This window comes from Emys orbicularis, chromosome 20 (assembly GCF_028017835.1).
Source record: "Emys orbicularis isolate rEmyOrb1 chromosome 20, rEmyOrb1.hap1, whole genome shotgun sequence".
NCBI classification, from domain to species: domain Eukaryota; kingdom Metazoa; phylum Chordata; order Testudines; family Emydidae; genus Emys; species Emys orbicularis.
In genome coordinates, this window is record NC_088702.1 from 22,021,401 (window position 1) to 22,044,940 (window position 23,540).

General features: G+C 49.2%; 1 pseudogene; it reads left to right on the forward strand.

Moving 5' to 3' along the window:
• Positions 1-12,217: 12,217 nt before the first annotated feature.
• LOC135892252 (interferon-inducible GTPase 5-like) lies at positions 12,218-12,829 on the forward strand (annotated as a pseudogene).
• Positions 12,830-23,540: the final 10,711 nt, after the last annotated feature.

Sequence of the window (23,540 nt, forward strand, 5' to 3'; positions counted from 1 at the left end):
GGACAGCTATACTGCATGGTGATGGGGGTTGAGTGCAGAAGGTAAGGGTCGTGGTTTTCAGGGCTGGGTGGTGAAGATACTGGTGTTGGAGGCAGCGGGTGGCGTGAAGAACACAGAAGTTGGGGAAAGTGGGTTTGAGGTGATAGTGGGGCACAACGGAAAGAGTTTTGGGACAAGGGCTGTAGGGGGGGATGGCGTTTGCGTTTGCGGTACTGCTCCTCTTTCTGCATATCTACCAGCTCCTGGATAGCGTCTGCTTGGCGCTCCAGGATGCTTATGAGCCTATCAGTGCTTTGCTGCCGGTGCGCGGTGCTTTGCCACCGGTGCGCTGTGTTTTCCTGGTGGATCCTGCTTTCTCTCTCCCTCCAGTCCTGTGCTTTCTCATTCTCTTTAATAGATTGCCGCATCACTTCTTGCAGCATGTCTTCTTTGCTTTTTCGCAGTCTCTTCCTGAGTCTTTGCAGTCGCTGAGCAGGCGATAAGAGGGATGGCTGAGGTCTCAAGGTTGATGCAGCTGTATAGGCAAAATGCAACATTTAACAGAGGCAGCATTGTTTATACCAGACAGAGTAATGATTCCCCCCGCACTTAAGGAGTAGAAAACACACAAGGTCTACACAATAGCATAATTTTCCCATCCGAAACAGAGCACACATATCCCATGGGAGCCTCAAAATGGTGAGTAAGGGGGACTGATTGTTTCAGGGCTGCACTGTCCTCTGGGTTTCTGTGCCTTGGGGAGAGCCAACAGCTTCAGGGGGCACCTACACTGAACACTGTCCCAACATTTTTCACAGGAGTTCGTCCTGGACAATATCTCGCTGCTGAGGGTGACCTGGGAAGCAAGGGAGGGTCTTCTACTGCAATGCGGCTTCCGCCCTGGCCCATATGCAGCTTGCCTGTGTGCAGCAATGGTCCCCCCGCCCCTCACGGCACAGTGGCATGGACACGTTAGCCTGGCTGGGACAAGGACCATGGTGGCTCTCCCGATAAGCCTGCGCAAGCGCATTGCACACGTTCTGGATGAGACATTCGAGGAGATTACTGAGGCCGATTACCGCGATGTGATAAACCACATCAATGCACTATTCCGCATCTAGGCATGCATGCCTAACTGTCCTCTCCCAAAGAGCCCGCACCGAAAAAATTCCTTCCCGAAAAAAAAAACTGCTTACCGGGAACCTGCTCTTCCGTTTGTCCTCCACCAAGTACCGGCTGCTGCGACTGGCTACCTGCCTCCTGGCTCGAGAAGAGCTCCTGGCTGCATGGCTCCAGGGATTCCGGGGTGTCTCCATCCGGCCCACCACCATCACTCCCGTTTTCCTCCTCCTCCTCCTCCTCCTCCTCTTCCTCCTCCCCCCCCCACCGGCTCTGAAGTGTCCATGGTGGTCCTCAGAGTGGAGGTGGGGTTAACCCCAAGTATCGCATCCAGCTCTTTGTAGAATCGGCAGGTCGCGGGGGGAGCACCCGAGCGGCCGTTTGCGTCACGGGCTTTGCGGTAGGCACTCCGCAGCTCCTTCACTTTAATCCTGCACTGCAGGGCGTCCCAGTCATGGCCCCTGTCCATCATGTCCTTTGATACCTTCCCGAAGGTATCGTAATTCCTACGGCTGGAGCGCAGCTGGGACTGGACAGCTTCCTCCCCCCAAACACTGATGAGGTCCAGCAACTCGCCATTGCTCCATGCTGGGGCTCGCTTGGTGCATGGAGGCATGGTCACCTGGAAAGATTCGCTGATAGCACTCCACACCACGCCAGGCTGAGCAAACAAGAAGGGGATTTTTAAAATTCCCGGGGAATGTAAACGGTCGGTCACATGGTTGGTTACCTGAGGCCAGGGCAGTAGAGTTTGAAATGATGACCAGAGTGGCTAGAACAGGCATTGTGGGATACTGCCAAATAATTCTGGAGGCCATTCACAGCACATTGGGCGGCCACACTGGCGCCGCAGCCCTGCAGCGGCAGCGCTGCACTCGCTATTCCTCTCGGGGAGGCGGAGTACATGCAGCGCTGCAACCACGGAGATACAGCGCTGCAAATGCCTTGCCAGTGTGGACGGGGAGTGAGTTACAGCGCTGGGGGTGGCTTTACAGCGCTGTAACTCACAAATGTAGCCAAGGCCTTAGGAACTTATGCTCCCAAGCGCGTCTTTTGAAAGTGTTGTACAGGTTTCCTTTGAAGATGGGGACTGATAGAGAGTGATCGCTTTGTGAAAAGTGCTCACCCATAGGTGATAGGGTGTTCTTTTCTTTTATCATTTTCTTGTGTGAGTTTACTGGAGAGAGCAGTGATTGTCTGGTTTCCCCCACATTAGTTGTTATTGGGACATTTAGTGCACTGGATGAGCGGCACATGTTGTGATAGGGATGTGTAGGATCCATGGATCTTGAAAGGTGAGTTGTTGGGGGGGAGGGAGGTATTGATAATTGTAGCAGTGGGGATATGGCTGCAGGTTTTGTATCTGTTGTTCTGGCAGGGTCTGGTGCCTGTGTTTGCTTGCAAGATAAGGGCTGCCAGACGTTTGTTTGGTGACTGAGAGCCAGCCCCACTAACTCCCATTTCTGGGAAAGGGGCAGCTCAGCCTGTTGCTTTTAGTTTCCATCAGAGAGGGATGAAAAAGCACGCTCTAAACTGGCTCCTGAGACTGTCAGAAGTTCCCTGTAAACCAGACAGCGCTGTCTGAATGATTTAAGATTCTCCATTGCTTGCACCTTGCAAACTCAGGCCTTGTCTACACTACAGAGTTTTGTCAACAAAAAATATATTGATGACCAAAAAGCATTATAACAACATCGGTAGTGCATGTTCACACTACGCTCCGTGTGCTGGCAGAGCACATCCACACTTCGTGCTTTAGCATCAACAGTGAGAGCAGTTCCCTGCAAAGCTGCCCTGCAAGCCGTGACTGTTTTGTTACACACAGCTGCCCTCCCCCGCCCCGATCCCGACACACACCATGATTGGGGTGCTTGCGGAGCTGTGTGCCTGCCTAGAGCCAGTGAGAAAGTGATAGCTGCTAGTTGCAAAAGGCCCTTGTTACTGAAATGGTTCAATCATTTGTTGGAAAGTAACAATTCCTCTTCTGTGAATTTTCCACAGCAGCCGAGACCTTGAGGAACACATAGGGTGACCAGATCACCCAAGTCAAATATCGGGATGCGGAGGGAGGCCCGAGAGACACAGGGGAAGTGCGGGGCCAGGGTGAGTGAGAGTCCGGCCTGGCCCCGAGCAGGCAGGACTCAGTCGGGCAGTAGGGAGAGTAGGGGGGCGGCCCGCGGGGCCAGGCGGCGGCTGTTCTCCCCCCCTGGGCAGCGGGACTCGGGAGCAACATCGGCAGCCCAGCCCCGTTCGTTCCCCTGCGGGACCTGAGCGGGACGGGGGGGCTGGGGCCTGCTGCCCCCACTCTGGGGCCGCCGCGGGAGAGCACCAGCTGGGCAGCAGCCCAGACGCGACTGGCCAGGGGCTGGGCGCAGCGTGCGCGCTGCTGGGTCCCTGCAGCAGGCCCGGGCTCGGGGGGTTCGGGCCCTGGCGCCAGAGCCGCAGCCGCCGAGCTTGGCCATCGGCCGCTTCCTCCCCCCGCGGCAGTTGGAGCTGCAGCAGTGGCTGCTCCCGAGTCCCGCTGCCCAGGGGGGGAGAACAGCCGCCGCCTGGCCCCGCGGGCCGCCCCCCTACTCTCCTACCGCCCGACTGAGTCCTACCTGCTCGGGGCCAGGCCGGACTCTCACTCACCCTGGCCCCGCGCTTCCCCTGTGTCTCCCGGGCCTCCCTCCAGCGCTTCTGGAGGAAGGGTGGGTTTTTTGTTTTTTTGTTTTTTGCCCCGCCCGCCCCGCTCACCCCCCCTCCCCCACCGCGTCCCTATATTTGACTTGGGTGATCTGGTCACCCTATGTGTTTCTCAAGGTCTCAGCTGCTGTGGACAATTCACAGAAGAGGGATTGTTACTTTCCAACAAACGATTGAACCATTTCAGTAACAAGGGCCTTTTGCAACTAGCAGCTATCACTTTCTCACTGGCTCTAGGCAGGCACACAGCTCCGCAAGCACCCCAATCATGGTGTGTGTCGGGATCGGGGCGGGGGAGGGCAGCTGTGTGTAACAAAACAGTCACGGCTTGCAGGGCAGCTTTGCAGGGAACTGCTCTCACTGTTGATGCTAAAGCACGAAGTGTGGATGTGCTCTGCCAGCACACGGAGCGTAGTGTGAACATGCACTACCGATGTTGTTATAATGCTTTTTGGTCATCAATATATTTTTTGTTGACAAAACTCTGTAGTGTAGACAAGGCCTGAGTTTGCAAGGTGCAAGCAATGGAGAATCTTAAATCACTCAGACAGTGCTGTCTGGTTTACAGGGAACTTCTGACAGGCTCGGGCTCGGGGGGTTCGGGCCCGGGCGCCAGAGCCGCAGCCGCCGAGCTTGGCCATCGGCCGCTTCCTTCCCCCGGGGCAGTGGGAGCTGCAGCAGTGGCTGCTCCCAAGTCCCGCTGCCCAGGGGGGGAGAACAGCCACTGCCTGGCCCCGCAGGCCGCCCCCCTACTCTCCTACCACCAGACTGAGTCCTGCCTGCTCGGGGCCAGGCCGGACTCTCACTCACCCCAGCCCCGCACTTCCCCTGTGTCTCCAGGGCCTCCCTCCAGCGCTTGTGGAGGGAGGAGGAATGGTGAGCCTGGGGAAGAGGCGGGGATTCGGGGAGGGAGCCAATCGGGGGAGGAGGGGCGGAGGAGGGGCGGGGGGGGCGCGAGCACTTCCGGGCTCTGGAGCATTTCCTTGTTTGTCCAGTGTCCCGACCGCACATCGGTCGGGACACGGGACAAACAAGGAAATATCGGGACAGTCCCAATAAAATTGGGACGTCTGGTCACCCTAGGAACACACCACGCACCCCTGCCGACCGGCTTCAGCAGATAAGGAAGAAGCCGAGACGCAGCGAAGACGACATGTTCAGGGAAGTGCTGCAGCGCGATGAGAGACAGACCAGGGACAGAATAAAGAATGCAGCATTTGCCAGGCAAGCAACAGAGCGGATGATAAAAGTGATGGAGGATCAGACAGAGATTCTCAAGTCTTTGATGCAGCTGCAGACTGAGCAGATCCGTGGTCGACCTCCACTGCAGCACATGCACATGCACAATTCTTTGCCAACCCCACCCCCCTCTGTGCCCACACTGTGCCCTTTTCACTTCACAGCACTCCTGAGTTTCCCCATCACTCCACCACAATGATAGCTGGAGCTACACACAGTTGTGAGGTTTTACCCTTCTTAACAATAAATAAAGGCCAAGGTATTTAATGGTACAGCGTTTTTATTCTGTGTTCTACAAAATCATATAAGAATCAATTCAGTATTGGGAACAGGATTCTAAAGCATTGTATTGCATGGGTCTTGGTCCCCAAAATTTAATATGGATGTACCAGGGAAGCAACTCCAAAGCAGACATGGGTTAGTGCCCCTCATTGTCAAAGTGGTTCCTCAAAGCCTCTCAGAGCCTGTCCACACTAGCGCTTTAAAGCACTCAAACTTGCTACGCTCGAGGGGGGAGGGGATTTTCACATTCCTGAACCAACAAGTTAGAGCGCTTTAATTTGCCAGTGTAGACATAGCCTTAGTGTCCCCAAAAGCAAAGAAGACGACTGCACAGAATCCAATTATGCCCTATGGTTAAAGCTGTCAGTGATCCCAAGTTCCCACTGCTTCTCCTGGAAAAACAAGAGATAATTGGTATGTGGTAATTGCAAATCAGACCTCACACAGCAAACTCTTTACAGCTAAGGTGTAGCTGCATCACCTGCTCACACTGTGTCTCTGCTATAATCTTACATCTGTATAACTACAAATCCACACCCCTGAGCCACATAGTGACACTGACCCCCCTGGTGCACACAGTGCTATGTTGGTGGAAGAGCTCTTGGAGAGGTGGCTCAACTGACGGGAAAAGCTCTCCCAGCAGCGCAGGCAGCGTCTTCACTGAAGTGCTACAGCTGCGCAGGTGCAGGGTTTAATGTGTAGACTGACCCTCATTCTGGGGGGCGCAGAGGCTGCAGAGTTTGCTCTGATCCCACTCACACAGGTTACACCCTGGTACAACTTCACCTAATGCAGTTACTCCTGATTTACAACGGGGTGAGAGAAAAGCAGAGTCAGATCCAGAAACTGCAGTGGAGTTACTCCACATTTACACAAATGTGATTGATGGCTCAGAAAGAAACATTTTCAAAATGTTGTAACTTGGCCAAATCAAAATCAGATTTCAGCTGGACACCTCCTGGTTGGATTTCCAAATTTCTACCTTTGAACTGTTTCAAATAAAAACAGAGACATTTATAATAACCAAAGTGTATATTTTTCACTATCTTTGTTGTTAGAAAAAAAGATAAAACTGTTTAAGAGCTTAAATGTGCCAGAAAAAAAATCACCCTCAGGTAACAGCCAGAGAGCTCTGTGCAGGTTGATTATCGACAATGCAGTGAAGAGGGGATTGCAGGAAAAGGATCAGACACTAAGCAATTCCTGAGCCACTTTAGTGGGATCAGAATTCCCGTCCCCTCTGCTTGTAGAAGCAAAGAGGACAATGTGGGACTCACACACACTGATCTAAACCCCTTAAATCAATTGAAAAGTGGCTATGTGGTACTCACAGAACTTAGATCTGACTTTTGCTACATGTTGGTTCAGTGTTACTTTCAGTTTTGCTGTTAGTCATCTCAGACTGAGAGGAAGAGAGAGGGTGGAGGTGAAACACACACGGATTATCCTATTTCTTCAACTTCCCCAAGAAGGTCCCAGGAATGGCAGCACTCAGGGGTGGAAGGTAAGAGATGTTCTGCTCCAGGGTGGGTTGGTGAGATTGATTCTCAGTGTCCTTTTAGCAGCTTCTTTGCGACTGAAATTTGAAGGGACAAACTGATTGAAACTGGTTGCTCTGCAGGGCACGTAGAAAATATCTTCTAGATATTCCATGTTTATCACCCCAGAACACTAACTCCACCCTCAAAACCCGGCCAAGATCGGTGACACTGAAATGGTTTGTGAATTTCAGTTGGTTTTTGCCATATTGTTCATGGGGGGAGGGGGTCACCCCAAATACTGGAAAAAAACAGAATTGTTTCCCTTTGACATTTTCTAAATGACAAGTTTCAATTTTTTGGGTCAGAAGAAGCTTTTTGTTTAAAAATTTCCTGTTTTTTTTTTTAATTCCAAAATGATTTTTAAAAGGAGCAAAACTGAAATGAAACTTTCTTTTGTCCCAGAACTAAACAAAAATTGACTTGTTGATTGTTGATTGATTGAACATTTCAAAAAGTTTGGTTTTGGTTCAACCTCAAATTCTCGCTCCCCCAACTTTTCAAAATTGCCAACAAACTGAGAAATCCATTATTTTTCCAGCTCTACTACTACCACCACCACCCCACCCACCCCGGCCTGGGGGGTAGCTACAAAGGGGACTTCTCTTCTCTCCATTCCCAAGCCTGGGCGCCTGCAGCCTCAGTGCTGGAGAAACATGGGCACAATCCAGGATCTGGTCAGCAACTTGGAGACCTGGCAAACAGTGTTGGCCAGTTGAAGACATTGCTTTTAGCTACAGCTGGGCAAATCTTTACTGGCATAAAATATTTGTCAAAAAATGCAGCTTTGGTCGACTCTGAACTATTTGCGAGTTCATATTGAGTTCACCAAATAGTTTCAACTGAACCAAAACAATCTAGCTGTTTCAGTAACATTGAAACAAAATGGTTCATTTTGACATTACTGAAACATTTTATTTTTTCAGGCTGGCATCACAAACTAGCTGGCTGAAGGGGAAGTGGTCTCCTTGTAACTTTTAGCGCAGTGGTTAGAGCTCACACCTGGCCTATGAGATTCAGGTTCAGTTATCCCCTCTGCTTGATGTGAAAAAGGGATTTGAATTTGGATTTGCGATCGTGCAGGAGAGCACCCAAACCAACAAGCTTTTGACTAGGCTGTCCTGTGGAAGCTCTTCAACTATGTACAGATAACTAGTCAGTTGACCTAGTGTGACATTCTGTACCTTGGAGGAGTACGCTGTAACCCCCATATTCCTCATTTCCCTTTAATTGTGATCTTATGTATAAAGCATGCAGTGTAAGGTATCAAGGGAAAGGTTATGGTCTGCTGAAAGTTATTTCTCTATCCATATATGTGTATCATTAATGCATATGAAGTTATGAGAATTGTGTTGTACAGTGGAGGAATTAGCCAGATATTAGCTCCCCAGAGGCAACAGCAGGGAAATTAACCAATGCCCAGGTGGGGTGTCAATCAACCCATAAACTGCCATTATCCAGCAAGGGAGCTACAATGCAATGACTCACCTGCATGAGGCCATACCAGGGGAATTGCTCAGCCTTGACTGGAGTCAGTAATGCTCACCTGACTCTGAAGGGTGGGGCAAAGCCAAGAGGGAAGAAAGGACATGGTAAAAGGGAGAGACATTGCCATGCTAGCTCTCTTTCTTCCACCTACATCTACAGACACCACCAAGCGACTGAAGCGCTGATCGAAGGGGAGAACCTGACTGAAAAGTAACAAGCCAGCCTGCGGTGAGAAGCATCTAAGTTTGTAAGGACACTGAAAGTGTTAAGATCAGCTTAGAATGCGTTTTGCTTTTATTTCATTTAACCAAATCTGACTTGTTGTGCTTTAACTTATAATCACTTAAAATCTATCTTTGTAGTTAATAAATTTGTTTGTTTATTCTACCTGGAGCAGTGTGTTTGGTTTGAAGTGTGTCAGAGACTCCCCTTGGGATATCAAGTCTGGTACATATCAATTTCTTTGTTAAATTGACAAACTCATATAAGCTTGCAGTGTCCAGCAGGCATAACTGGACATTGCAAGACAGAGGTTCCTAGGGCTGTGTCTGGGACCGGAGATATTGGCTGGTGTCATTCGGTTGCACAGTCCAAGGAGCAGCTTACATGCCAGAGGCTGTGTGTGAACAGCCCAGGAGTGGGGGTTCTCACAGCAGAGCAGGGTAAGGCTGGTGCCCAGAGTCAAGGATTGGAGTAACCTAGCAGATCACCGGTCCAGACAACCCCAGAGGGAAACGTCACACCTGGCTCTGAGACTCAGTGCTTTGAGTTGTTGCATTTTTTTTCACTGTGTAGACATAGCCTTTGGGACCAAGGTTCAAACCCTCCTAATAATCCATGGGAAAGGATGTTATAGCTCTATATGCTGTCATTTATTCTTTAAAAAATAGTTATTAATCTAATTTGAACAGGTTCCTCACACACCATTGTAGCAACGGATCATCACACCTGACAGTGTGATAGGCTGTATGAAGGTTACAAGGAATGTAGGAGACTTTCTATTAACTTCTAATTTCCAGACTTTTAAAGTTTTGGGTGGGGCGGGGTGGGACGGCGCAGGGCATGTCTTGCTGCAACTTTGACTGTCACTAAAAATTGTTGTTTGTGTTAATGTATTTAGCTTTGTATGCAAAAGCATAAAGGGGCCTATCCAGGGTCCTGTGTGCCCCAGCCATAAGTTACAAAACCAGAAATAAAATTAACCAGATCACTAACCCTGGGTTATTTTCTGTGATGGCCAGTGTGTTCCAGAGCTGCCAGCCTCCCACAAAGAATGTCCCATCTTTAGCTCACTCCCTTTTATGTCTAAGCTCAAATACGCCTGCCAGTTGCAGCTGCATTAGCCTGGCACTAGGAGACATGCTGATGCAGGTTCCCCCAGTCTCTGCTGGTGAAGCTGTTCCACGGTGGATAAATAATTCTGGGACTGTGGAGCGGCAGGACTGGACACTGTGTTCCAAGTGGCTGCTCTAACCACTGGGCTCTACAGTCATTCTCACTCGCCCTCTGTCTGGCCCAGTCACTCCTTAATTATTGATCCAAAGCTTCACCGGGAGAGCCTGAGGCCTGGTCTGTGCTGCAGAGCTAGACTGATGTAAGTCGCCTTGTGTCGACTGATTTGTGAATGTGTCTACACGTTAATTTGTCTCCGGACAATGTAAACCCCCCATTACGCCGATGCACTGAAGCCACCCATATCAGAATGTCAGTCTATTCAATCATGAGATTTAGGTTGGACATCAGGAAACACTTCCTAATTGTCAGGAACAAATCACTTAGGGAGGTTGTGGAATCTCTGTCATTGGAGGTTTTTAAGAAGAGATTAGACAAACACTTGTCAGGGATGGTCTAGTTATTACATAGTCCTGCCTTGCGTGCAGGGGACTGGACTACATGACCTCGCAAAGTCCCTTCCAGTCCTACACTTCTATGATTCTAAGAATGGAAGTAAAAGTGAATAAGAAAGTCTTATATACCCCTTCACATAACACAACTACCAGGGGTCACCAAATGAAATCAAGAGGCAGCAGGTTTAAAACAAACACAAGACAGTACTACTTGACTCATCGCACAGTCAACCTGTGGAACTCATTGCTAGGGGATGTCATGAAGACCAAAAGTATAACTAGGTGTCAAGGCTGATTCCCCACTCTGGCAAGTCAAGTGCAGAAGGTGGGGGCCTGCAAGGACTCCAAAAATTAATACTGGCCACTCCAGGCTGGTAATGCTGCCACCACCCAAGTGAAAACTGTCTTTTGCCAATCAAGAAAAAAACTCACTTGGGATGATTTTTTCTGAGGCCCCTCGGCTTTTCCACCCCTCCCTCGGGGCAGCCAAGAAAGAAAACAAAAGAAAAGGACTCCCTGCAACCCCGACCCCATGCCAGGGGCTTGGCATGCTCCCCCTCCCCCTCCCATTATCATTTCTTTTCTTTCTGTCTGCAAGATCAGCCATTAAGATGTCAACATGTTACTTTCCATGGGGAAAATGTTGTTTGCGATGTAGTTGTAGCTGTGTCTGTCCCAGGATATTAAAGGTGGGTGCGGGGATAGCTTTTGTTGGACCACTTCTGTCGGTGAAAGAGACAAGCATTTAATCTATACAGGACTCTTCTTCTGGTCTGGGGAAGGAGAGAGTGGAGAGATGTGAAGGTGCTAATAGGGCCATCAACTGGTTCTTTGATTTACAAGGCCAGGTTTACCTTAAACACTTACTTCGATATAACAAGTTGCTCATGGGTCTGAAAAACTCCCCTGTGCGACGTAATTCTACCAACCTAACCCCCAGTAGACAGCGCTGTGTCAGCAGGAAATCTGCTCCCGCCAACATAGCTGTAACCTTTCACAGAGGTGGAGTTATTAAGCCAATGGGAGAGCTCTTTCTTGTTGGCTTAGAGCGTCTTCACCAGAATTGCTATAGCCGCACAGCTGCATCGGTGCCAGCTTGTAGTGTAGACCTGCCCTTACAGAGTTGGTTAAGGTGCTTGGCCGGCTAACCAATTGCCAAGGGGCCCAGCCCAAGCCCAGAGGTTTACACTATAATTTTATTGCCCCACAACCTAAGCCCCATGAGCCTGAGGCTAGGTCTACACTACCCGCCTGAATCGGCGGGTAGAAATCGAGCTCTCGGGGATCAATTTATCGCATCCCGTCGGGACGCGACAATCGATCCCTGAATCGACGCTCTTACTCCACCAGCGGAGGTGGGAGTAAGCGCCGTCGACGGGAAGCCACAGAGGTCGATTTTGCCGCCGTCCCTACAGCGGGGTAAGTCGGCTACAATACGTCAAATTCAGCTACGCTATTCGCGTAGCTGAATTTGCGTATCTTAAATCGACCCCCCCCTGTAGTGAAGACCTGCCCTGAGTCAGAGGACATGGGCCAGTCATCAGTGTCTTATTGCAGTGTAGATGTACTCAGTGTGTCTATTTCCCCGTTCTGCTTGGCCACAAACAAACAAACGCCATGAAGTTGCATGTAGACCTCACATCATCATCATCATCATCATCATCATCATCATCATCATCATCATCATAAAATAGTTAAGGGGCAGATCCAAGCTGGGGTGAATCAGACGTTGCTCCATTAGAGTCAATGGGCCAGATCCCAGCTGGGGTCAATGGGCCGTAGCTCCATTGGAGTCAATGGGGCCAGATTTCAGTTGGGATCAATCAGCTGTTGCTTTACGATATGGCCCTAGGTCTTGAGGACATATGGTAGATATAACGGCAGGGTCATATGGGAGATTAATTCCATTTATTTTTAATAACTGAAATATTTGTTCTCCTTTTCAAAGACTGGCAGCTGAGGTCGATTGAGCAGCTCCCAGGAAATCACAGTAAAAGTCCAGCAATTGACCCAGTCGTGGTTGGGAATAAATCTCCCGCTATGAGCGAAGGCGAATTCAAATCTGCTGTCCAAGAAGGAAACCTTAAAAAAGCAGCTTTGATAGCACAGAAGATTATGAAGTCATCCCCCTATCATAAAACACAGGAAAGGCTGCTTAATATCTCAAACCAGACCCTGCAAGAAAAGAAAGAAGCCATGAAGAAGACCACATGGAAACCATCTACCTTGTCAGGCGGTATTGCTGCTATTCCTCTTCCGGGTCTTTCTCTTGTTTCTGACATTACTATCTTGGTGAAGTGCATGATAGATTACTGCAAGGATTTTGGCCTGAATTCTGAGTCCCTCACTGCACTCGCTAAGCAGGTTGGGAAGCGGGAGGAAGACCTGAAGGCCGTGATAAAGTCTCCACTGGCCACAGAAATAACAGTTGATCTTGTATGGAAGCTGCTGGCAAAGGCCGCAGGTGGGGGAGTGAAATATGCGTCTTACTTGTTCACGGGTTTTATACCAGTGGTCGGGTCACTGATTTCTGCACATGTTTCTTTTGGCACGACAATGGTTATGCTGGATAACTTTATAAGCGACCTTGCTGGAGATACCCAAAGAGTCCTGGCAAAGGCTTTGGAGTGAGAAGATAAAAAGTCAAAATAACATCACTGAGGCCTTGGCTACACTGGCAATTCACAGCGCTGCACTTGCTGCGCTCAGGGGTGTGAAAAAACACCCCCCCCTGAGCGCAGCGAGTGCAGCGCTGTAAAGCGCCAGTGTAATCAGTGCCTGCAGCGCTGCACGCTCGCTCGCAGCGCTGCAAGCTATTCCCCTCGGAGAGGTGGAGTACTTGCAGCGCTGCGAGAGAGCTCTCGCAGCACTGGCGGCGCGACTACACTCGCGCTTCACAGCAGGAGCAGCCCCTTGGGACACCAGTAGACACAGGGCTGCTCAGGCAGGGGAGGGGGCTGCTGCCCCAGGCACATTCAGGGGTTAAATATCCCCACAGCCAGCCCCACTTTGGGGGTTTCAGGCTGCAAGAGCAGCGCTGCAGAATGACCACCTGGAACCTCTCCCTGCTTGGAAGAAACAAACGTGCTGTCGCACCTCAAATAGTGTTTAAATGACACTGAAACTTTCCCATGCTTTCCACCTCTCTAATTTTTTGAGGAATGGTAATATCCCAGCATAGACATTTATTCTGTGAGCTTTTCCTTTGTCTACAATGGGGATAGGGTCAGGTTCCCAGGTAGGGCCACATAGGCTGTTAATTTAAATGTGTTAATTAAAAAAAATGTTTAAATAAATAGATTGGGTTACTTTGGGGGCTAGTTTTTAAGTGACTGGACTATTAATGCAGTAGAAAATAGCCCCAGGAATCAATTTGTCTGTAATGCATGAAAAAAATAAACCAACCAATCCAATCTCAGTTGGAGGCAGGTGTGACACTGGCAGACCAGGTGCCAGCTCATGCCAAGGCTCCAGGCCTCAGCTGAGCACTGACAAATTCATAGCTGGAAACCAGTCAGTGTGGGAGGATTGTTAAAAGAGATGTTAAGCTTATAAAAATGTGTTCAGTGTTCAGACTTTATGAAATGCTTGGGAGTTGCTGCCTGCATGAATCTCACTTTTAACATCTGTAGCATATGTTATAAGGTATGTTTGCTCTGTAAAAATGTTTATTCTGAAACTGTAAACCCAGACAGGAAAGAAACCTCAGTCACCAGGTGTGAATTACTGGTTTGCCCCAGGAGGGGTTATCTCCAGCCCATCAGGAAGGCCTATTGAATCCAATCGGGCCCTTGTGGGGCATCACAGACCAAAGATTTTGTTGTTTGCATCCATCAAGAGGGGGAGGAGCAGAAGCTTAAACTCTGGAGGAAGGGAATACAACTGCCTGACAAAGGCAAGAACTACATAGCAGAGGCAAAAGAATCCCCAGTTAGCCTGGGTTATCCCTAAGGAGCATATGGAGATGACCTATTGCTGCAGTTCCACACACCTTGTGTGCATGTATGTTTACCTGCGTTAATCTTGTAAATAAAGAACTCTTCTGTCCTTTTCTAAATTAATAAATCCTTACGTGAGTTTATTATAGAATTGGCCACAAGCATTGTCTTTGGTGCGATATCTAACGTGCAATTGATGTGGGATAAGTGATAGGTTCTTTGGGACTGGGAATAACCCAAATATTGCTGTGATTTTTGATGTAAGTGACCATCTATCATAAAGGCAGGTTTGCCTGGGTAGCAAAATCAATCAGAGTACCCCAGGGGACTGTCTGTGACTCCATGATTGGGCTGTTATGGTGCCTGAGGGGTTTACACTTCATTCTTGGTTGGTGAAATCGAAACATAGAACTCACAGCCAGTTTGGGGGTTTGTGCCCTGTTTCTGGCAGTTTGCCCTGAGGTTGGTACTCAGGCCCATGAGTCTCTCCAGACAGCGTGACAGAATGATGCCAAGTTCAGGCCTGGTCTACAGGCAAAAGTTGCAGCAGTTTAACCAAAATCCCTTTTTAATTTGATTTAGTTAAACTAGAGCAAACCTCTGTGAGGACACCTTAAACTGGTTCCTGAGTGCCTTACTGCAATTTAGCTTAATTCATGTGTCCTAGAGGTCCCAGCTCTGCTTCTTTGCATTACTGGAAAGCTGTGTGTGAATTATCCAGGCCCTTCCACACTCTTGCTGATAAAACCTGCACACCTCATCATTATATATTTTGCATATTAATGCAAAAAAAATTGTTTTATGAATCTTTTTGAGCAGACTTCTCATTTGTCCTCCAGTCTGTCTTACTTTTGTATTTTTTAAAAAAGAGACTAAGTCTCTAGCTGCTGTGGCTGTAGAGAAATCCTTCAAAATGTGTACCACGGTGTGATAGGGGTCTTCCATGACCAGGCAGCCTAGTGGCTAAATTGGCTACCGGGGGCAGGGTACTGGGACCCAGACACTCCCTCTCTACTGGGTCCCAGCCCAGGCCCTGTGTAAATCAACCCCTAAACAGGGGAGATGCATCTCCCTCCCAGCAGGGAGTCAAGACCCACTTCCCTGGGCTAATTCCTACAAGTCTCTTTAGTTTGCGCCATGGCCCGGCTAGTCCAGTTGCCCTGAGTGCTGGGGCTGACTTGCAGCCTCCCCTTGGGTTTGAGGTGTGAATTGCCCCATTCACTCCAGTGGGCATGAACTCAAATGCTCATGATGATTTTGAAGGGCCTCAAAGGGGGTGTCTATAATATACACCCACTTTTGGTTGCTCTGGCAGTGTCAAGGAGCATTTAAGGGGCTTTAGTGTAACTGCAAATAACGCTCTAACTGGCCACACTCTTAACTATTTCACTCCTCAAACCATGAAAGAAAGGAGAGAAGGGACCATATTCTGAATATTGACACCAGCCAAGCCTGTGATATATAGAACTAGTCTCGTGTGTGTTTTGTTTGTGTGTGTGTGTGTGTGTGAGAGAGAGAGAGAGAGAGAGAGAGACAGACAGACAGAGAGAGAGACAGAGAAAGAGAGAGACTCATCTGATGTGTGTAAGAGGTATACATTAAGATGTTTTAGCTTGTTTATTTCATTGCCTTGGGACAATATTGTTTAAATCTGTGACAGGTTCGGTCACAGAGACCCCCTTGGGACTGACACCTGATGTGCTGAGACTACCTCTGAGCCCATTTTCTCTACCAGTTTGGGATGCCAGAACCCTGCCTTGTTGAGCCAGACACACAAGCCTGCTGCAACACAGAACCAAGACTGGTCCACACCACCAAAGCTGCAGACTTAACTGAAAACAGCTCAGCAAGTGCTCCTGTCTCCAGCACCCAGACACCCAGCTCCCAATGGGATCCAAACCCAAATAAATCAATTTTACTCCATAGAAAGCTTATACAGGGTAAACTGATAAATTGTCCGCCCTCTATAACACTGATAGAGAGATATGCAGAGCTGTTTGCTCCCCCAGGTATTAATGGGTTAATTTATAAGCAAAAGTGATTTTATTAAATATAAAAAGTAGGATTTAAGTGGTTTCAAGTAATAGCAGACAGAACAAAGTAAGTTACCAAGCAAAATAAAACAAAAACACAAGTCTAAGCCTAATATATTAAGAAACTGAATACAGGTAAATCTCACCCTTAGAGATGTTCCAATAAGCTTCTTTCATGGACTAGACTCCTTCCTAGTCTGGGCCCAAACCTTTCCCCTGCTTCAATCCTTGTTAGTTCCAGCAGGCATCTTAGATGAAAAGCAGGGGATTCCACATGACTGGGACCCCTTTGTTCTGTTCCGCCCCCTTTTATAGCTTTGGCACAAGGCGGGAATTCTTTGTCTCTCTCTGGGTTCCCACCCTACCTTCTAAATGGAAAAGCACCAGGTTTAAGAGGGATTCCAGTATCATGTGACGTGGTTACATGTCCTGTGAGACTCCTGGTCTCCATTCTTCCAAGACTGGCCCGCACATATGCAGTGGAGGCTTGCAGGTAAACAGAGCCATCTAGAGTTAATTGTCCTAGTCAATGAGAGCCATCAAGATTTCAAGCCACCATTAATGGCCCACACTTTGCATAATTACAATAGGACTTCTGAATTATATTTCTAGTTTTAGATACAAGAATGATACATTTATACAAATAGGATGAAAACACTCAGTAGATTATAAGCTTTGTAATGATACCTTACAAGAGACGTTTTGCATAAAGCGTGTTCCAGTTACATTATATTCACACTTATAAGCATATTTTCCTCAATGTATAGAGTGCAACATCACAACATCCTTGCTGAGCCAGGTGCCTTGAGTTACCCTGACCCTCTAAAACTAACTTGAAAGCCGTAATATTTTAATAAAAATTCTTGTAATTCCTGCTGGGAATCTACCCCTCTAATGAGACCTTCTCACTTGCCCTTGGCAACTGGCCCATTACACAGCAACTCCAGGAATGGGGAATCAATGGCTGTCTAGCTCTGGATTCCTGCCTATCATTTCACAGACGTTGCAAGCTAGCAAAGGTCTTTCAGCTCAGCTCTGGTTTTAAACCAAACTTTACTGCCCTCTCCTGCACACTTGGCATCATCTCTCACAGTCCCAGGCTAGCTGGCCCTTTAAGGATGGATCTGCCAAGCAGAGACTACAATTTCCATCAGCCCCCCCCCTCCAAACAAACATGCTGGGGAAAGCCTCTGAACCATGACTGCTGTCTGGGATCTACTTGGAGGGAGTGCCTGCCTGGCAGCAGGGAACTGGGTCCGGGGTGCTGGAAGAGGGGGGGCATGACTCATCCACTTTTTGACATTGGCCCCGCCCCTGCCCCTCCTTTTCCCCCTGAGGCCCCGCCCCGTGGTGAGAGCTGGGTCAGGGAGTGCCATGCGGGCAGCTGTGGGGAGTCATGGACCCTCTACCTGCCCTGGGCGAGAGGTCTGGGGGGGGCTTCTCTTGCCCTCCCACCACATACACCCCGGGAAGTGGAGGGGCCTAGGCTCCCTAGCTGACTCCAGCTTGGCTGGGACGGAGCCTTGGGGGAAAAGGAGGGGCAGAGGTGGGGCCATGGAGGGGGTGGGGCCCCTTCCCCCCTCACTTTTGGGAAGGCTCTGCCACCCCTGGCTGTGGAAAAGACCCAGGAGCTGTGGCCAGAGCTGCATGTTGTGAGTGCTGGACAGCTCAGTCGGGTGCAAGTCTGGGCAGAGCTTATGGAGGAGCCGAGATGAGAAACACTAAAGCCTTGGCTATACTTGCAAGTCACAGCGCTGTAAAGCCTCCCCCAGCGCTGTAACTCACTCCCCGTCCACACTGGCAGGGCACTTGCAGCGCTGTATCTCCCTGGGTACACCGCTGCAGATACTCCACATCTCTGAGAGGAATAACAGGTGCAGCGGAGTGGCTACGACTCACAGGTGTGAGTGTAAATGCTTGCAGTGCTGTACTGATCACCTTGTCAAGTGGCCAATCCTCTCCATTGTTGTGACCGGCTGCAGGAATGCGGAAGTGCCGGTTTCAAAGCTCGTACCACAGAGGAAAGCAAACAGTTTGCAGCTTGCTTTGAGTGAGTGAATGAATGAGCAGGGGGCCGGGAGTTCCGAACTTGCAAAATAGAGAGCTGACATGCTCCAAAAAGCACTCTCTCTCCCCCCACACTCCCTGTCTCAATCCCCCACACCCCACACCCCCATTTTGGCACGTTGCAGCCACATGAATGCTGGGATAGCTGCCCATAATGCATCACTCCCAACACAGCTGCAAATGTTGCAAGAGTGGCCACACCACTGCGCTGGCAGCTGGCAGTGTGGACAGACTGCAGCGCTTTTCCCTACTCAGCTGTATGAAGACAGGTTTACCTCACACCGCTGTATAGCTGCAAGTGTAGCCAAAGCCTAACTGGGACTGGCTTGGAAACCCGCCAATGTCTATTTGCTTGTAACAGAGACTGGACTGCAGAAGACTGTTTTCTTAGCAGCCATCCTGCCCATTACTTCCCTGGGTTAGCGTCCATCCGGTGATCCTGCTGCGCACACACAGCCAGAAGACAGGCACCAGCTCTGGGTGCTCATGGGACCTGGTGGGACAGACACTAGTACCCGTTACTCACCAGTCGCCTCGCACAGTTGGATGGGAGCAGCCAGGCCCAGACACTGATGCCTCCTGTGACATCTGGCCATGTACTGGGCCCTATGTAGCTCCTGGCATATCCATGTGACGGATCCAGCAATTTCCTGCAATGTCTGTGGGAGATCATACTGTTTTATGTGCCATTATGAGTCAGGGATTGTATCTCATTCCATGAAGGAGGGGAACCACAGCACCCCTGGGATATAAGAACATCGGAGTGGGGGTTATTAGGCAAATTTACTCTGGTTCCAACTCCTCCCAAGAGCCCCAGTGCTTCCTGGGAAGGATTGGGAGGACTTGACCGATTCCTGGGGATTCCTGTTCTGTGCTAACAGCTGTGATGAACCTGTAGGTTCAAAAAAGATTCAAAAAAGGGCAACAAAAATTATTAGGGGTATGGAACGGCTTCCATATGAGGAGAGATTAATAAGACTGGGACTTTTCAGCTTGGAAAAGAGATGACTAAGGGGGGATATGATAGAGGTCTATAAAATCATGACTGGTGTGGAAAAAGTAACTAAAGAAGTGTTATTTACTCCTTCTCATAACACAAGAACTAGGGGTAACCAAATTAAATTAATAGGCAGCAGGTTTAAAACAAACAAAAGGCAGTATTTCTTCACACAATGCACAATCAACCTGTGGAACTCTTTGCCAGAGGATGTTGTGAAGGCCAAGACTATAATAGGGTTAAAAAAAGAACTAGATACGTTCATGGAGGATAGGTCCACCAATGGTAAATTCTCAGAATGGAGAGGGGTAACTAGTGGTGTTTCCCAAGGGTCAATCCTCGGACCGATCCTATTCAACTTATTCATAAATGATCTGGAGAAAGGAGTAAACAGTGAGGTGGCAAAGTTTGCAGATGATACTAAACTGCTCAAGATAGTTAAGTCCAAAGCAGACTGTGAAGAACTTCAAAAAGATCTCACAAAACTAAGTGATTGGGCAACAAAATGGCAAATGAAATTTAATGTGGATAAATGTAAAATAATACACATTGGAAAAAATAACCCCAACTATACATACAATATGATGGGGGCTAATTTAGCTACAAGAAGTCAGGAAAAAGATCTTGGAGTCATCGTGGATAGTTCTCTGAAAATGTCCATGCAGTGTGCAGAGGCGGTCAAAAAAGCAAACAGGATGTTAGGAATCATTAAGAAGGGGATAGAGAATAAGACTGAGAATATAGTATTGTCCTTATATAAATCGATGGTACGCCCTCATCTCGAATACTGCGTACAGATGTGGTCTCCTCATCTCAAAAAAGATATACTGGCACTAGAAAAGGTTCAGAAAAGGGCAACTAAAATGATTAAGGGTTTGGAACGGGTCCCATATGAGGAGAGATTAAAGAGGCTAGGACTCTTCAGCTTGGAAAAGAGGAGACTAAGGGGGGATATGATAGAGGTATACAAAATCATGAGTGATGTGGAGAAAGTGGATAAGGAAAAGTTATTTACTTATTCCCATAATACAAGAACTAGGGGTCATCAAATGAAATTAATAGGCAGCAGGTTTAAAACAAATAAAAGGAAGTTCTTCTTCACGCAGCACACAGTCAACTTTTGGAACTCCTTACCTGAGAATGTTGTGAAGGCTAGGACTATAACAGTGTTTAAAAGAGAACTGGATAAATTTATGGTGGTTACGTCCATTAATGGCTATTAGCCAGGATGGGTAAGGAATGGTGGCCCTAGCCTCTGTTTGTCAGAGGGTGGAGATGGAAGGCAGGAGAGAGATCACTTGATCATTGCCTGTTAGGTTCACTCCCTCTGGGGCACCTGGCATTGGCCACTGTCGGTAGACAGGATACTGAGCTAGATGGACCTTTGGTCTGACCCGGTACGGCCTTTCTTATGTTCTTATGTTCTAATGGCTATAAGCCAGGATGGGCTGGGATGGTGTCCCTAGCCTCTGTTTGCCAGAAGCTGGGAATGGGCGCCAGGGGTTGGATCACTTGATGATTCCCTGTTCTGTTCATTCCCTCTGGGGCACCTGGCACTGGCCATTGTCGGCAGACAGGATACTGGGCTAGATGGACCTTTGGTCTGACCCTGTATGGCCATTTGTATGTTCTTATTCAACCACAGAAAACCTCCTGTGGGAGTTTGAAGGACTGATCAGCTACCAGAGTCCTGCTGGGGTTAGAAGTGAGCTCTGGGAAGATTATTAGCACGGGTTATTTTATTATTTTGAATATGTATTCTTTGCCATGCTTTCACCCTAAAAGGGCTGGCTTAGAAACAGCTGAGGGTAACTTATACCTGCCGGCAGTTACACTGGTTATACCTCGGAGGAGATGAGCAATACAGGCTGGCTCAGGCAGGCTGGCTTGCGGGGAAATTTACACCGTAGGCAGGGAATGGTGCAGCCTGGAAAAACCCCGGTCAGGTGGGTGAGAGGCGCAGGTCTCCACCCAAGAGAGGTGATGGCTGGGAAGCCTAGAGCAGTTGCCCTTGCTAGACCACAGAGAGGGAACACGGTGAGAGCCGCAGCAGGTGCACGGTCTTGAAATATGAGATAAAAAGCAGGTTATACTGATTTAGTTTGGGCCGGGCAATTTTTCATTTAAGTAAGGGACGTCCCGTATAATACAGAACAGGCGGCAACCCGGTAACTGCTCGTCTCTGAGTCGTGGTGCCCCTGGCCCAACACCGACACCCTAGAGGTTTGGGGTAGTGGGCAGCCCCACTGATCAGGCTGCCTGTAGTGCAAGCAAGGGCTGTGATTGCAGCTGAAGCAGACACACCTCAGCTAGCTCGGGTCGCGGAGCAGCAAAGCCGCGGCAGCATGTCCTGTGTAAGCCCCCACGGCATCCTGGGTAATTACTGCGCGGGCTGGCCCACTCCTGTTAAAGCCAGCTCGGATACGTCCAGAAGCTGCAGTGCCCCCTGTGACTGAAGTACAGACGTACCCCGAGGGCGGAACCAGAGCATCCACACAGGAAGCTATTGCAGGGTGGCTATTCTACAATAGCTGTTCCGGGCTATTTCCCCAGACAGACAAGCCCTCGTCTGACTTTCAGCCCTGATGAAGCACATAGGACGCCGGGCAGCAGTCAGCATGATTAGCAAACAGCTGAAGCAATGCTGTAGGTGGGCCAGACGTGCGTCTCAAGCCTTTGAGAGGTACCAAACAGTACAGCGCCTGGCAAACTTCTGTAGTGTAGATAAGGCCTAAGATTTTCTGCTCACCACACACTTATTTCCGTGTATGCGATCCAGCACTGACCCGTCCACCAGCCCTGAATTAATCAAAGGTCTTCTGTGAGGGTTCAGAAACACAAACGCTCAATCCCAAAACATGCATGTTTAGTGAAGTATAAAACAAGTCTGACAAGAGGAGAACACACAGGCTACTGAACAGCCACAATATATTAAAGTCGCGCTAACCTGCGGTGAGCAGGCCTAGCAATTACATTTTAAAGGTATAAACCATCAGCTATCACCCAGTTTGTAGTGCTATTGCTATTTAGGAGGAGACTGGCTGTCTCTCGGGGGGCAGGGAGTGGGACACGGGGTCTTTCCTCTCTAGGGGACGCTGTCTCACATCTGGCCCCCGGGCACCGACTGGCTAACTCAGGGGAATGGGGAATGGGATACGGGATCTTTACCCTCTGGGGGGACCAGCCCCAATTCAGCCCCAGGGCAGGAACTGGCTGGCTCAAGAGGTGCAGGAAATGAGGCATGGGGCCTTTTACCTCTGTGGGCCCAGGTCCCATCTCGCCCCAGACACACAGGGAGGTGTAACACAGACCGAACATGGAGTGAGGGACTCAAGCCCTATTCCTATCCAAGAAACCTACAGCATTAATACATATCATGGTTCTATCAGGCTAGTCCGAGCAGGGGAACCATTTAGAGGGGCGGGAGAGGGGTGAGTTTCGTACCAGCAGCTGGGAACGATGCTGCTTGCAGCACTCTTCTGCCTTGCTCACTTTTCTCCCCCTTCCCATCCCTGGTTTATTCTCTGCTCAACCAATAGGAATGCAGAGGTGTATCTGGCAGAGCCAATAGCAGAGCTGGGAGCTTCTGCAGCACTTTTCTCAGATTCATTCCTGGCAGGAACACGCTCAGGGAGTGGTAGGGGAAAGAAGCTCTGGGTTTAGATCAGGAGATGCCTGCTGCAGATTTCATCATGCTCTGCCCCTCCCCTTCCCATGGTGACACGTACAAAGGCAGGAGCAGCCCCTTGGGACACCAGTAGACGGGGGCTGCTCAGGCAGGGGAGGGGGCTGCTGCCCCAGGCACATTCAGGGGTTAAATATCCCTGCAGCCAGCCCCGCTTTGGGGGTTTCAGGCTGCAGGAGCGGCGCTGCAGAATGACCACCTGGAACCTCTCCCTGCTGGGAAGAAACAAACGTGCTGTTGCACCACAAATAGTGTTTAAATTACACTGAAAGTTTCCCATGTTTTCCAACTTGTTATTTTTGGGGGGCTGGCAGTACCCCAGTGTGGCCATTTCATCCCACTTGTCTGTGAAAGTCTTTCCTTTGTCTACAATGGGGTTTGGGTGAGGCTACCAGGTAGGGCCATATAGGCTGTTACACTCAAAGGCTGATTCCTCTGGGAGTGCCCTGATCTTACCAAATCTCCGCAGGGCTGCACTTTTCTAGGATCTTTCCCATAGAACAGCTTTTGAAGAGCTGCTGCTCCTTTACATGTGTAGATACAAGCAACTGCTGCCCTCAAGCAGCCATTGTATAGCTGTGTTTGTGTGTCTGCTGGGCTGTATGTCCTTCTCTTCCAGTGGTAAGTCATCTTAGCTCCTGGT